The sequence below is a fragment of the Oryzias latipes genome, chromosome 15 (genome assembly GCF_053564925.1).
Source record: "Oryzias latipes strain Hd-rR chromosome 15, Olatipes_Hd-rR_3.1".
Lineage (NCBI taxonomy): Eukaryota > Metazoa > Chordata > Actinopteri > Beloniformes > Adrianichthyidae > Oryzias > Oryzias latipes.
The window spans coordinates 13,454,489-13,467,964 of NC_136251.1; the positions used below are offsets into that span (position 1 = coordinate 13,454,489).

Sequence of the window (13,476 nt, forward strand, 5' to 3'; positions counted from 1 at the left end):
AAAAGAACACATGCTGCAAAGACTACAGCTTGCTCTGATTTATAGTGCAAATGGTTGTTGGACTCCAAAAATAATAATGCAAATGTGTAGGATTCTTCATCAAAAGACCTTGATGAGATACCCTGACCCTGAGACTGCTCCTTCTCTTCTACATCAATGTCCAAAAGAACACCTGACCACACTAAATAATCCATGTCAGAGAGCTACTCTGCATCAAATCTATTCCCTGAGAATCACACATGATCCCCAAACTGTTGTATTGTCACCTTGATCCCTGAAGAACATGCTCTGATCAGAAGTTCCATTTGTTCACCATGTGAGAGTTGTGACTCTTGTGCTATCCTAGGCACTTTAACGTTGGGAGTTGGGTCATCTAGACCCACTAGACAGTGCGCTGAACCTTTTTTCTTCAATGATTTGTGATCTTCACTGGTGTCCATGGATTACATGAAATCTTTCCACCTTTATCCACCTTTGTCACGGTAGGGAGAACACGTCAATGTAAGGGTGGGGTCATCTAAGATAGCACAAGGGTTACACATTACAGAAAACAATAAAACATAGAGAAAGTCACAACAAGTCACATACAAGTCCAAGTTGTAAGTCTTTAGCTTCTTGTCAAGTCTAAAGTCTTTGACAGTAGCTCCAAGTCAGGTATAAATATTTAACCCTTGTGCTATCTTAGATGACCCCCCCCTTACATTGACGTGTTCTCCCTACCATGACAAAGGGGGATAAAGGTGGAAAGATTTCATGTAATCCATGGACACCAGTGAAGATCACAAATCATTGAGGAAAAAAGGTTCAGAGCACTGTCTAGTGGGTCTATATGACCCAACTCCCAACGTTAAAGTGCCTAGGATAGCACAAGGGTTAAACCACAGCTTTGTCAGGTCTAAACTTTCTACCTTTAGCTTCTAGTCAAGTCGTAAGTCTGTAGCTTCAAGTCGGTCATGAGTCTCTAGCTGTAGTGTCGTGAAGAGTGCTTCCATGAGAGCCAATCCAAATCCTGCAGAACATCTGTGGGAGGAGCTAAAACATCTGGAGAAGATCGTTTCAGACCTGAGACCTTTGGAGATGTTTGTTCCTGAGGACTGGACCTGCAGACAGACGCAGAAATCCTCCGACTGCACCTCAAAAGGTCATGCAGGGAAATGCAGACACATGGAACCATCGTGTTTGTTTGTGTAGGAGAACTTCGATTTGGGAGCGGAGCATGTGTGACACTTTTATTACAGGCAACCATTCTGTTAGATTAACACGGCCATTTTTCATGGGATGTTTACACATTTGAACCTTAAGCAAAAGTGACGGCATTTCCTTCTTTGAGACTCTTCGCATGAAGTCTAAGTTTTAAAGGGAGGCAACTCATCAGTTTATCAAAAACTTTTCACTTTTCTTATCATCCAGACCCCCCCCCCCCCCCCCCCCCCCAGCAGTCAACTGAAGATAGATTTGCTTCAGGGAGGAAACTCAAAACCCCTTTTTGAAGACAAAACTGCTTAAGTTCTTGAATTTCTTGCTTTAAAGTGTTTAGAGACTTACTCCAGATTGCTCCTCCGACCTACATCAGTCATGCTCAGCGTGGAGAAATTCCTATTTTTGTAAAGATCAGGCTTAAAACCAACTGGTTTTACGTGTACATTTCAATCCTTTGGATGTGAGAGAGAAAAAACGATTTCCTCCAATTAGCTTGAAGAAATTTGCATTCATGGGAAGCAACCATTGTTGCGGCGCCCACTGTGATAACCGCGGCACTCGAGCGCTTCTTATTTACCTTGAAGCAGTTCTTGGCTCGTTGCTCCTCCATCTGGAGGCGACGACCCCGATTATCCGTTTTCCTAATAAATTCAGGCACGTCGTAGTCTACGAGCACCAGCGCCGCGTCATCCATCACGCAGCCTAACAATGGCGTCTCGCTCAGCTGCAGGCCTGCTGTTGATGCTTTTTGACGCCGTTTGCCGGCGCTCGCCGTGGGGATCAGATTTCCCCGTTCCGATGGAGAGTGTCATGATTGAGCCGTGATGGACGACATCTTGCCAGAGGACGGCCTGCGGCTTCTCGCGGGGCTTCACCCCCCCCTCCATTTGCATAACAAGCCCTCCTCACGACGCCTCGACAGATGTCAGGCCGGACAGAGAAGTTCGGCCTCTTCATCAGCTTTTGTGGCGGCTTCTCCGAGCCGTTCCTCCATTCTTCAAGCAGCCTTTGTTGTGTTTGAGCGGCTGAGGCGGCTTTTGTTTATCAGGTCACCAAAAAGAGGGAAAGCGGGAGTTTGGATGATAGTAACGTGACACATCTGCTCTGCGAGCTGCTCGTTCTCTGACTGTTCCAGGAAAAGAAAACAACTTTTTTTTCCAAAGAACAGTTCAAGAATTTACGTTCCTCCCGTGTGAAAGCTTAGTTTGAGGAAGCCTGAGAATGTTCGTGGAAAATATGAGCTTTGTGAGGCAGCTTTGTGTTGGAGGAGCGGAGTCAAACCACAAGCAGCTACACATTTACTTGGAGGAGTAAAGTGGCCGTCACTGCTCCCTGCTGTTGCGTGCCACCAGGAGAACATCTCCTGTTATTCCAAAACACGGCGCCCCGCGCGGTGAACCCTCCTCCCTTGTCTTCAGCTCGCCTGCATTGCTTCCTGCAAACCGTCCGTGCTCCATAAATCCTGCTCCTCCGTATCGCAACGCTACACGCCGCTCACATTCAGCCGCTTCGCTTGTTTCTTTGCTTTGTAAATCGTTCGACGAGCTCCTCAGGGTTTGGTGAGCAGTGAAACTTCTTCAGTGGCTGATTCTGCACTGTTTTTAGAAACCATAAAAGCCTTTTTAACAAACCTGATGAGAAAAAGTATCAACATTTTGTCAAAAATTGAAATCCAGAAAAGTTCCTTTTTTGAACTGTTCATAGCAGCTACTTTCGGGGGTGGAGTCCAACACTTGCCTTTACTCCGCCTCCTTTTTCAGTTGAGCATGTTTGTTTTAGCACTTGACTGTAAATGGGAACTGGACCAAGTGAGTGCGACATCATCCATAGAAAATGGCTTCGTCCCCATTTTTCATGATGTGGACGCCGCCATTTTGGAGCCAGACAATGTCAGTAAGCGGTGACTGGTATGGGTGGCTCTGAGTCGACGTTTCTATGGCAACAACTCTCCACCGATCAGGAATTATTTTTTTTGGAAGGCCACACCCTTACCACTTGAAATCGTTCCAAACCACGTACTTTTATTGAGGCATCTGATTGGTCAGTGAATAACTTACACTACAAAAAAATTCCTGAAAAACTATTTGGATTATCACAAACATGGAAAAAAGGGATCAGAGTAAGAATAGTTTGTAACAGCTGTTTATTTCCCTAAAGACATATATGGGATTTTGGCTTTGTGGAGCCAGAGGCTACTTCCTGAATTCTGGTTTAATTTTATCATGTGTTCTAATGACAATCAATGATTATTACATATTAGTACCGTTACTGTTTACTGAAATCATGAATGAATGTTTTCTGAAGATCATCAATCATTTCTAGGCACTGGATTTTGTTATTTCAAGAGTATCTATCTGATCAGAACCGGATTTAAAAACACTGTAAAACTATCAAATGAATGATATCAGTAGGGGTGGGATTATATAAGCTTGCTTCTTCCCACTCCTTTTCAAGCAATAAATCAAACTCTACTTATACTTTAGTTAATGATCACTGTATTTAAATAAGGAAATGTAATTTAAGTGAGGTTTTTGTTTTGTTTTATTTTCTGTCTTTTTAATCTATGCATTTCATCATTTCTGTAATGAGTTTGATAAATATGTGTAAATTCTTTATTGCTTTGACTACAATGCTTGAAATAAATCAATAAAATCAAAAAATCAAATCAACTCTAACATGCAGTTTACAGATAAAAAACAGCAGCATCAATAACAAAATAAAGAATTGCTGCTGGTTGTCATGGAAACCCATCCACAAGGAGGAGTTTAACTTTATGCACAATACAAAAAAAACAGTTTTGTGCCGATAAAACAAACACCTTTATGTGGCAAAAACTTTGCTTTTACTTTGAAATATAACTTTTTTCAAAAAGCGTAACATTTTTATTTGATGCTTATGTATTGACTGCCATGTTTGAAAAATGTTGGGATGGTTTTCCACCACGAACCTTTGTAACTCGCTGGTTCCAGAATGTGATGAAAACTGAGTTTGTCTGACAGGGACGACCTCCCGCTGATTCCTGATGAGCTGGGATTACTGAACTCATGAGATGTAGCTGAAGGTTTGACTCCACCCACAAATATAACCTCTGCTTCCTGAATCAAATATAGCAAGAAGTGCTGCAGGAGCGTCTGTTTAGGAGTTTACATAATTCCCAAACTGGAATTGTGAAAGTCAGACTTTTCCATGACCAGAAGGAGGACAGAACTGAAGGATAGAGGAGTGTGTTTAGCTCCAGGAGGAGAGAGTGTGTGTGTGTGTGTGTGTGTGTGTGGGGGGGGGGGGGGGGGGTCCTTCTGGGCCTGCTCTGGGCCAAGGTTATGGGAATATTTTATATTTGAGAAGTTTTTTTTGTACATTTTCATCTTAACAGCATTAGAACTCTTCAATCAGTTTTTACGAGAGCAAACTTTACCCCCTCCCCCCATTTCCCACGTAACGCACGCGCTCATATTGAGGCCCATTCTGGTTCTTCCCCAGGTGTGCATCGCATGGCCCCCTCCCCCATCTGTCCCGCATGCTACTTTTTGGCTCGTGCGCTGCGCGCTCGTGCCAAGGTGACCTCGATGGGAGGCAGGTGGGGGTCCGCAGGCGCTGACGGAGACTCTCCGATGGTTTGGCGAGGAGGAGTGAGGGGGGGGGGGGGGAGGGGAATGTGTCAAGGGACTCGATGTCTTTCACGCGCTTAGATGGCGATCTGGAATCTGTGAGCCAGGTGCGTCACGGTTTAGCTCGCGCTCGTACTCCCTCATCCCCTCCTACGCTTTTGTGCGCAATGACGCACTGAAAAATCACCAACTTTTTACAATTTTGCACCATAACAAATATTTAGAAGGGGGGTCATGGAGTTTCAGAGAAGGCCGGACCTCATGGAAGACTTCACCAGATTATGGAGGGAAGTCTTCATGTCAGATCTTCATCAGTCAAGAGGACCGTCGCTCCTCGTCCTCCTTTTCGTGCGCAATGACGCGGAGAAAAATCACAGTAGTTCATTCCAATGTTGAGCCATAAGAAACATTTGGAGGGTGCGAGGTTGTCACACTTCGAGGAGAACTTCACGAGACTCCGGAGTAAAGGTTTTATGTCAGATCTTCATCGGCCAGGACGATCTCCACTCATCTTCTTCATTTTTGAGCGCAGTGACGCACAGAAAAAACACAGAAATTCTTCCACGTCAAATCTTCATCAGTCAGGAGGGCCGCCGCTCCTCTTCCTCCTAGTTCATGTGTAATTACGCGTAGACAAATCATATAAACTCTGTGGCATAGCAAAGATTTTCAAATGGGGGGGTTGAGAGGAGACCAGACCTCAGAACTTCTCGTGACTCTATCCCGCTCTTCTTCTTTCTCTTCTTCCTCCTCAGCTCCAGAGTCTTGGGGTTAAACAAATGAAACTCTGGCCTCCTCTTCCTCCTTTGCGTCCTCCCAGAAAGCCCTCAGAGGAGTCGGGCTACAGATAATGAGCGGCTCCTTGCATTAAACGGACAAACAGCAAGCCGGCATCTCCTGACCCCTCCGTGCTCCTCCCAGCTCCATTGATCACCCCCCCCCCCCTCCCCTCCTCCACCACCCCCAGCCCTTATGAGATAATGCAATTACAAACATCAATAAGGAGCTGCGAGGGGAATCATTATGTGCTGACAGTGATAAATGATGCTGCAGAAAGCAGCGGCTCCTCTCAAACAATCCGCGCCCAAGGGGCTTTTGAGGGCCGGAGCCTCGTCGCCAAGGAGACAGATGACATCCAAAATGGCCCCCGCTCGGTCCCTCTACTCCTTACACCCCCCCACATTGACTAACTGACTTTTATTTGGCCTTTTCTTCTGTTGCGCAAAGCAGCTGCGTGACTTTTTAGAGCAGAGTCGTTTTTCCAGAGAAAATATACTGAGTTTGATCAAAATCGGACTTAATGTTTGGATTTCTCCGTCAGAAATGTGTTTTTAGTGGTTTTGACTCAGTAGGTCGGGTTTCCCATCAGATCAGATCCAAACTAGTTAAAAAAAACTTCAATTTCTGATGAGAACACATTTAAATTAAAAATGATCATTAATTCTCAGAAAATATAAATAGGAAAAATATTTGTCTGCTAAAGTTGTGTTGTATTTTCAGGTTTTTGACAGTTAAATCTAAGTCGTCGCAGTAAATGTTTTGGGAATTCGTTTCAAAATAAATCATCTTTGGTTTCAAACTAATTATTTCTTTAAAGTAAATACGTTCATTTACACTAAAGCTTCATCACAGGATAAACGGATCATTTTTGGGATTTAAAAATGATTTTAGAAAATGCTTAAAAAACTGTTTTAAGACAGGAGGATGGCCGCGCCGGAACATCACCTTCCGGCTTCTGCGCATCATGAACTTTAGTCTTTTAAAATCTGTTTTAATGGAAAAGTGAATTTAGAGAAAAAAAGGCTAAAATCATATAAAATGTAGGAAAAACGCACACATGAACTAACACAGAAAACTAGTTAAAAAAAATAATCAGATTAATTCAAATTTATTTAGAATGTTTTATTGTATTTTTGTTGTTTCTTTGATATTTTTCTTCGTTTTAATTCAAATAAAATTATCATACTTTTTAAAATTAGCTTAAAATATTTTACATCTAAATAATTAAACTTTAAATGTGTTGTTGTCTGTTTTTATGTTTATTTTATGTTATGTTATTGTACGAACCCGCTTTTCTTCTTATTTGCTTTTTCTTTTTCTAACGGTTTTGATTTTGCACTCTCGTGTGTCAAAGCACGCGCGCGCTGTCTTCAAGAGTCCCGCGCGGACAGTTTCCTGGCCTCCCTAAAGAGGGCAGTCAAGCACGCGCTTTCCCCTGCAGCCTCGCGGCTCTCTGGAATCCTCAGCCGCGTGGAGGCGAAGTTACAGCGCGAGCCCGTTTTTGCTGCAGCCGATTCGACTGCGACCTGCCGCGCGGGCACCACGCGCGAGCGAACAAGGTTCAGTCTCTAATAAATAAAATATAAATGGAAGCTTGCACCTCGTCCGTGAAATAGAAATAGACTCCAGAACACACGCGCGTGTTTGAAACAAACACCAATGCCCTTCAAAATAAAAGCATGTTCTGAGAGGAGGCGTGAAATGAAGGGAGCCTATTGGCCACGTGAGCGCGCATCTGTGAGACACCAAACTACTTTCTCATCTTTGATCTCACTCATAACTTGTATTCTTTGGACACAAAAAAAACAAAATATTGTGAAAAATGTTTTGGATTCTAAAAAGGATTTTCATTTAAATTGTTGACCCTGAAAAACGTTTTTTAAATTTCTGAAAAAGCAGCGTGTCAGTAATGCTCACTTAACAGTTCGGTGTGTTTGGCTGCTTCTTAGGGTTGTTTATGAAATTATTATGCAATTCCTATTTCTGTACAGTTTAACTCAGAAACATAAAGAAAAAAAGCATTTTTTTAAAAAATAAGACACATCTTTAAAAGCCATTTTTAACACAAGTCTGGAGGAAATCAAAGCAGCTTTTGAGTCATGTGACAACAAAAAGAGACCTCCACATATGAAAGATTAAATTCTGACTTTTTTTCTTTAAAATCTTTTAAACTATGTCCTGTTTTAGGTTTGTACAATCAGAATATCCACCAGAACAAGCCAACTTCAATTCCTCTAAAATTCTGACTTCATATATGATGTTGGGCAGATGCCGTCAACATGGTTGGGATCTAAACTCCAATTAAAAACAAATAAAAACACTAATTAAGACCAACTTTGAAGTGAAATAAAACCGGGTCAGTTCATCCGTTAACCACTAGGTGGACTGTCACATAAGCAGGTCAGCCTCCAATTACTCTGATTTCAATGAGGTCCATCTTTTAAAAGAAATAAACAAACTGAGAGTCATGTTGTCAAAAATTCCACTAATAGGGGATGGAATGTGTTAAAGATTCTTTTTTTTGAGACGTTTCTCTTTGTATTTGTGAACTACTGTCGCTGGAGTCTTAAATATCTCATTCGTTTCACAATTTCTTCTCAATTTAGTTGGACAAAAAAAACTTTTTTTTTTACAGCAATTTGCAAATTTTCTTGTAACTTTGTGTGTCTAACAAGCTCGGACTGTAGTACATGTGGCAGAAAATATTCAAGTAGTCAGACAAAGTGAAAAGAAAAGAAAGAAAGAAAATGGCGTCAATTCAAACGCTAAACTGATTTTGCTAAATGTTTTAGGACAAATACACTTCTGGGATTTGCATAAATATCCCATCATTCTGCACTCTGGTTGCATGCTTCTATTGTTTTGTCTCAAATCAGACACAAAGTTGTCTCCTATTTTGTCTCATTTTCCAGTTTTTCTTAAAGGAAAAAACATGGAAAGAGTCTGAGATGTTGCCAGATTTGTTGAACATAATGTTAAAAAGACAGGAAAGTTAAAGCAGTGCAAATGTTTGAAAACTTTACGGAAACTCACAAAAGGTTTTTATCATTCATCAACAAGTCCCAAATTTTTTTTTAAAAAAAACACGCCTTCACTTCACTTTCCTGTTAAATTCATGTTTAAAAAATCCGCCATAACAGCATTTCACTACTTTCACACCGTCTTTGGCAACGTGCATTCAAGCAATCACTTCCAATAAAAAGTCAAAGTAAATGTTCAAAAACGCACGTAAAGGTGCAGAAACGCGGCGTTCAAACCTGTTGTCGCTACGCAAGTTTCATATATCTCAACAGAGCTGGGAAAGAAAAATAACCTAGAGCAAGATCCACCAGATTTACACCACGTTGACAATTCACACCAAACCTCTTCCCACTGTCGGCAGACATGCGGCAGTAAACAGTCGAAAAAGATAAAGAAGCCCCTCCCTGCTTGTCCAGTGGAACATTATTGCCCAACCATTAGTGCGTTCATTTCTTTTCTTAGTCATTTCTGCCGCCAACAACCAAAGAAAGCCACTACAAATGACAAGAGTGCATTTTTTCATTTATTCATTTCTGTCTTTAAAAAATTGCATTATGTCTCAGTGGGGGAGGGGGGCGGGTTTGATGATGGACAGGCGGCCCACGATGTGTGGAAAGAAACCAGAACCAAAAAAAAAAAAAAAAAGAGGAAAATGAAAAGTTCACATCTTTTGTTTTTAAAAAATCTATTAGAAACAACATAATATGCAGAACAATACAACAGCATTTACAGGAGTCCAGCGTCATTTTACAACAGTTTACAGTAAATCCTCGGCGTCCCCTCGCTTCCCCCCCGTCCGATAAATTCTCTCTCTGCTTCTGCGTCCGTAAAGAGATCCCCCTCCCTTTGGGCGTGGGTGCTACAGCGCCAACACCCCCCCTGATCCGCCAATCAGAGGAAGTCTCTGTCTTTTTCAAAGAAGAAGTCATCAGGTGTCCACATTCACGGCAGGCGACCAGTCTGTCGGCTCTGCTTCAATCACAATCAATGGGGGTTTGGGGGGGTCCATGTGGGTCTTTTGTGGGCTTTAGGGGGCTTGGAGGGGGAGTAAGTCTTGTGCCCACCAGAGAAGAAGTGGAGTCTTTTCAGAAGAAAGGGCTTGGGGTGAGTTGAAGACGAACCAAATCTAACGTTGAGTCCTGAAGGGTGTGGGGGGGGGGGTTCGGATCAGGAAGTTTAGCTCCTCGGTCTCTGGCGCACGTGTCCCCCTCCCCCCAGAGTTTGTCCCCACAGCTCTGAGGAGAAGAAGATCAAACTGGTTAACAATCAGCCTGCAAAATATCCTTTCTCGCCTGCGTTCACCTGAACATGCCCCGCCCACCCCTTACAGGTGTACTCAGGGCGGGTGGGGGTTTCATCTCCAACAGCTCTAACTCCAAAATGAAAGCCCCCTCAGGATGAAGTAGACACCGTCAGTCACTGATTAGCTGCCGCCCGGGTTCTAGCAGATTCTGCAAACTTAATCTGGGTCAGAACAAATCAAAGCCAGCAGGTGGTGGTGGTGGGGGGGGGGGTCCCGAAGCCAAAGGATTTAAAGAACAAACACACGCGATTGACTTGACGTGATACAGAGACTGAGTGTGTGAGAGTCTCCAGGATAATGCGGTTAACCCTTGTGCTATCTTAGCCGACCCCACCCTTACATTGACATGTTCTCCCTACCATGACAAAGGTGGATAAAGGTGGAAAGATTTCATGTAATCCATGGAGACCAGTGAGGTTCACAAATCATTGAAGAAAAAAAGGTTCAGCACACTGTCTAGTGGGTCTAGATGACCCAACTCCCAACGTTAAAGTGCCTAGGATAGCACAAGGGTTATCTGAAGCATCAGAAACTTCCATTCAGGTTTCCTGAACACCTTTGTTTGAAAAGACCACGTCGGTCTGGAAGGGAGGAGCAAACAGGTCCAACTTTCTCCCGCACCTCCATTATTTCTCATGTTAGCCACAAAAGCGGGAGAAACTTCCTGATGTCTGTGAAAGTACCACCTTTTCCACACTGTAAGGCGCACACAAAAGCCTTCGTCTTTTACAAAAAACAACAGTGCACCTTACAACCAGAAGGATTCCTTCTGGTTGGGTTGACTGACGTTAAAGCCATTTTGAGAGCTCTGTCTAAATATTCAGTTAGGCGTTATTGTGAATTTGCCAACCTGTAGCGGTGTCAGACTGTGTTTTTTTACGTTTATGACAAGGTTGGGAGTTAACTTAGTCACAATTACCTTTGTTTTAGCGTTGTCACACTTTTTTTTACAAGTTGGGAACAAGGTTGGGCCTTACAGGTATTGGGAATACGCGAATGCAGCTAACAGTTTTAGCGCGGCTAATGTGTAGCAAGTTACAAACACATTCTAGAATGACTGTGAACGCAGATTAAAACGTTTCAGTGACGTAAGGCTTTATCTCTGACTATTTAGTCTCGCTTAATGTGCCTTCTGGTTTTCTGCACTTTATCTATGACGCAAGTTCAAAAATAGACCATTTATTTTCCAAACCTGCCCGGTCCTTTCTGAAAAGGAATTGGCCTCTTGAGTTTATGGCAAAGCATTCCCACACCGTTATGCTTCCACTGCCACGGTTGACTGTGTTGGTTGATGTTTGTGGACGCTTCCATCTCACCCAAATACGTGTTAAAAAGGTTTTGGGGATAATCCAGATGGTTGTCTGTGTTTTTTTTTTTGCTCTGCAACGTCTTTTCTCCTTCAACTCTCCCATAGGGGCGTGTTCGTCCAAAAGTCTTTTTCTGACTGTTTAATCCTGAACTCTGACGTCACCTTGGTCTGGACTTCTGTCCGCGTGGACTCATGGATGCGTTCTTGGACTCATTTGGGTGGATTGCTCCCGGGAAAGTTTTCCAGCGATCCATGTTTCCTCCATGTGCGGATAATAACCGTCACAGTGGTTCTTTGGAGTCTCAGAGCTGCTACTTTAACTACTTTTTCCCTGTAGTCCACACGTTTGGACAAATGGATTCTCTGTGTTTAATGCTTTCTTTTCATTACATGAACCTGACTTTGAACTCGCCGTTCTCGTGTTTCACTATCAAATGACACGTTTGTGCTTTAAGCCTTGAAGACGAACGTTAGTTATGAGAGGATTCAGGGATAGTGAGACAGAAAACACAGACTCTATCTGGAAGCCAGAGTGGTCGCGGCGTCCATGTTTTCTCTGGCTTCATCATGTCTTCCTCCACAGTAACGAGGTCGTCCTGATGGTCGAAGTAAAGCCGGGTCGAGGAAGAGCGCACATCGCTAATAAGGTTTTTCGCTTAATAAGCCAACCCATCGCTGAGCCGCAAGCCTCATTTCTTAGACTCGAAGGGGGGATTCCGCCGGGGCCAAATCAACAGGGAGACACGGACAATGCGAGGTTCCTCCCAACGCTCGTTAATAGGAAAAGTTCATCCAACAGGAAATAAGTTAAGAAAGGGTTTGGAGGGGGGGGCTGACGGTGGAAGCTGGTGGTTGGGGTTAAGGGAAAGCATCTTGACCCCCTCGGTAGAAGGGTAACAAATTTGCGCCTAATGACTGCTGCAAGGAATTCTGGGAAAGAGTGTATTAGCCGGGACTGGACATCCAAAAGAGTCAAGCGCCTCCTCGTTTTGGGACAAGCTCCTCGTTGGTTGAACCATAAAACCCCAATGCGACGGGAATCCGTCCTAAGTATTGTCCAAAAAACTGGAAATAAAGCCACAGGCTAATTTAGCAGAATGGGGGAGGGGGTCATTCTAGAGTCACCATGGCTGTCATCAAAGGCTCCGCCGGCTTCCGCTTCAGTTGCTCTGCTTCATCTCTGTTGACAGGTGTATTGTTTCGCAGGGAGATCTGAGCTCCCAAATCCTCACTGAGTGGAAAGAATAACGCTAAGCAGGACTAATTATGACCCCGGCCTTCAGACCGAGCGCCAAAGGTCACATAAGAACTGTACGAACAACTTTTCATGACCAGAGTTCTCAGAATGAGGGTCAAAGGTCACATTACAACTGTAAGAACTACCATTAGTACCCATATAAGCAAAGTCTGTAGAATGAGCATTAAGAGTCCAGTTAAAATGTTTATGGGTTGTAGTGTTGTGACCCCAGCCTTAAGGGTCAGGGCCAACAGCTCAGACATCCAGGTATCCATGGAGGAGAGGAAGAGTTGTGATCACATTTTTCAATTTGCGTGATTCGTCCACAGCAGAACAGACTTTAGTGCAAAGGGCTTCCAATGTTCTGTTGGTCACACAATCGTGATGGCGTGTCCGGTCTGATCACGCTCATTGACAAGAGGGAGATCTACTTACAGCAGCAAACTCTACCACGTTTAATGCACCCGGGCCTGGACACCCCCCATTATCACCTCAAGAAACAAGACCAAACATCCCTTTACAGCTGAACCGCGTTCTGATGTTACTTAGACCGGGAGCTAACAGGAATTCATGCCGTATTGCTTCATTTCTTATATTCCTATTTACTCAAAAGTATTGTTTGTTCAAAAATAAGACCCCCCCCCCCACTCCACTCTTACAGACTTTTACCAACAAAAAAAGCAAAAACACATCAGGGATTTTTTACAGTCCGTGAACTGACGAAACGTTTTCTTTTTCAGTAATAGCGACTCACTTGTTAGCATCTGTTTTTAGAACCGCGAGATGCTCTCTGTCTGTGACAGCGGTCGATTACACCCCCTCCACTGTAAGAGCAGAGGAAAACTGTTCCAGAAACAGAATGACGTCATGACTTCAACACGGAAGAGCTCTTTTTCTGAAAGTCACTAGCTGCTGCTACTGCTAGCTTGACCGTGGTCGAGTATCCTGCTGTAGGTCAGGAAGGCCGTAACTGTTGTTCCAGTTTCAGATCCACTAAAACCCTTCAAATCTCCGGTTT

At 43.5% G+C, this 13,476-nt stretch overlaps 1 protein-coding gene and 1 long non-coding RNA gene across 2 annotated transcripts in view; both read right to left on the bottom strand.

Annotated features, from left to right (window-relative positions):
- Positions 1 to 3,728: 3,728 nt before the first annotated feature.
- Positions 3,729 to 5,735, bottom strand: LOC111948784 (uncharacterized). Its single transcript, XR_002874776.2, has 2 exons — positions 5,508 to 5,735; positions 3,729 to 5,416 (listed from the first exon to the last, which is right to left on the bottom strand). It is a non-coding gene; the product is annotated as an uncharacterized LOC111948784 (long non-coding RNA).
- A 3,375-nt stretch (positions 5,736 to 9,110) lies between these two features.
- The window catches only part of meis1b (Meis homeobox 1 b), a 71,666-nt gene continuing 67,300 nt past the window's right edge, over positions 9,111 to 13,476 (bottom strand). Inside the window, exon 13 of the mRNA XM_023963803.2 lies at positions 9,111 to 9,844. The gene's annotated coding sequence lies outside the window, so the exon portion shown is untranslated. The remainder of the gene's footprint in view (positions 9,845 to 13,476) is intronic.